This window comes from Rhea americana, unplaced genomic scaffold, assembly GCF_003343005.1.
Source record: "Rhea americana isolate MKP2758 unplaced genomic scaffold, rheAme1 scaffold_281, whole genome shotgun sequence".
NCBI classification, from domain to species: domain Eukaryota; kingdom Metazoa; phylum Chordata; class Aves; order Rheiformes; family Rheidae; genus Rhea; species Rhea americana.
In genome coordinates, this window is record NW_028186403.1 from 1052233 (window position 1) to 1054795 (window position 2563).

Consider the following 2563-nt stretch of genomic DNA (forward strand, 5'->3'; position numbering starts at 1 on the left):
ACGCACACACACGTGCTTAATAGTAAGTTATGGAAAATATGCCATTAACTTTATGAATGGCTCTTAATTCTTTTAATTGTGAAAGGTGGTTGGACTTGGGCCTTTCCTTATTTATAGGTTTTCCTAGGTTGGTGAGCTCCATAATATCAGAGTACCTCACAAATATTAAGCAGAGAAAAGGTAAGTGTTACTGCTAGTTTCCTGATTTWAAAAAAAAATGAATTATATGTGGAAATTAATATTTGCCTTGTGTCTAAAAGGGGGACTGGAGTACAGTTAGGAAGAGAACCTAATTAAGGCTACTGATGATACCTTCTTCCTGATGCAAGAGAACTGGATCATCTAACAGTAAGGGAGACTGCTTTATTAACTGTGTCCGTGTAAGTAACGATCTTCTGCCCTTCTATCCAAACCAAGCTACATCAATTAGGCATTTTTAGGAAAGCAAAGCTCCGAGGTGTTCATCACCTGTATATTTCATGCATTCAGTATCAAGCTAAAAGTGATGATGAAAATTATTTTGGATGATCCAGATGATGAAAGGGATTTGGAAGAAGTAAATCTCTTGTCAGTCTTTGCTGCATCATGTAAAGGAAAATTATGACACAGTATAAAAGTGCTTCGAACAAATCAAATAGTTGGGCTTTATGACTTATGGTCAGAATTTGTGCTAGATCCCCCTTTTCCCCCATATGCAGGCATTGTGCATCTTGAGTCCATTTCTCTTCACTGAGAGCTACAGGTGGGAATGCTAGACCCCTCCCTCCCCCCCAGGAAATGCAGAGGGAAGCTGCTGTGCAGTATCTGCCCCTGGCAGTGCATGCAGTGGTCTGTCGCTCCTGTACTGGTGCTGATGTTTCACCAAGGGTCTTGGAGATCTGCAGGTTCTTGAGAGGCCCTTAGAAGTGAGAATGTTCAAGGCCATTCGTATTTGAGGAAAATCACTTCCCTGTAGGGTAGGAGGCTTTCTGCAGCATAGAAAAGGAACACGGATGTGGCTCCTGAATGACCATAAGGATGTTGTAGCAGAGCATGTTATCCTTGAAATTTTGTTCACTCACACTGTTTTAGTTCCATGTAATTTTTTAGCTGACTGCAGATTATACAAATAGAGCAAAAATAGTAGTGTATTTCCTTTAGTAGTGTATTTCCTTTATTAAAAGTATTTCAAATAAAGTTAGGGTGGGTCTAAAGCATTATTTCTGTATCTCAGATAATTCTTGCTCTGGATCAATCAGGGGAATGTAAAATACAACAGCATTAAGATGGGAAGCAGCTCGAGGACATGTTACCAGAAATTGAGTCCTTTACTGAACCTATGTGAATAGTTCTTCCTGCTTCAGCAGGAAAAGCAACATAGTGCAGCAGTGATATTTCCATGCAAAAAGGGACTTGACCTGCTGCAGTTGTTTATTATCCAGCATCAGCTTGTCTGTTAACTAGCAAAGGAGGTTATGCCCATCTGTTCTGACCTCTCACCAGGAAGTCAGTGAATTTGGAAATTTTCCTTGTACTGCTACAAGGTGACCCCTAACCCTGGAGCTTATCTGTCAATTTGTCCATTCTGTCTTGCCCCTTTTAGTGCCTTTAAGGCACCTTCCATTCTGCCCTTTAGGTGGCAGGACAACAGACATGAACCAGCCCCATGTGCCTCTGTAAATGTAAGGTTATTATAATCTTAAATAACTTTGAGGAAGCATTTATCTGTTTAGCTGAAGAGAGAATGAAAGATGGTGACTTACCGTGTTCAAGACATGTGAGGCAGAAGCAAAACAGCCCGAGTGTGGGTGCTTACTCCATTGGAAAGAAGTTTTATCTGTGGTAACTTAAGTACAGCAACAAAGAAGGAGCTTTTGTGGTGCTGAGAACAACTTGGAGAAATAAGTGTGCACTCTCTGCTCTGTAACTGTTAGGGATGAAAGCAGAATATGGTTGCAGTCAACGTTTAAACTATTGTGCAGCAGCCTAAATGTAAAATGAGCTGTATAGTGGCAGTCATAGTGAGCAATTTGGTGTAGTAGGTTGTGAGGATCTGCAGGACCTGATACTTCCTCAAATCTGCCATCCCCTATCACACATTTCTCATTCCAACTTCATCAGAATAGTTGTTCAGCAAATGGTGAAGGTGAGTTTCACTTAATGCAGTGGTTTATAAGAAGTGTTAATGTGATCTTCACCCAGTCTTGTATGGTTCTTGCTCTTTGTTTCTTGATTTGATCACTTTTTTCTACTTGTTTCTTAATAAATTATTGCGCCTTAACTGCTGATGCAATTCTTTCATTCTATTTTTCACTCAGACCTAGAAATACAGCTTTTACTGCAGCCTGCAAAACTGGGAAGCAGTGGACTGCTGGGCAGGGGTTATATCATCAACTGGGGTTGAAGGGGAGTAGAGAACAAAATGTTTGTTTTGACCCCAGGCTTCCCTTTTTATCCCTGCTTTGCTTTGCCTTCTCTAGGCACACAATGGATAGTTAGCAAGCAATTATAAAATTCTCTCATGACTTGCCTCTCTGGCTCTCACTGTTCATCTGATGTTGCTGGGGTAACCGTAGTCCCAAAT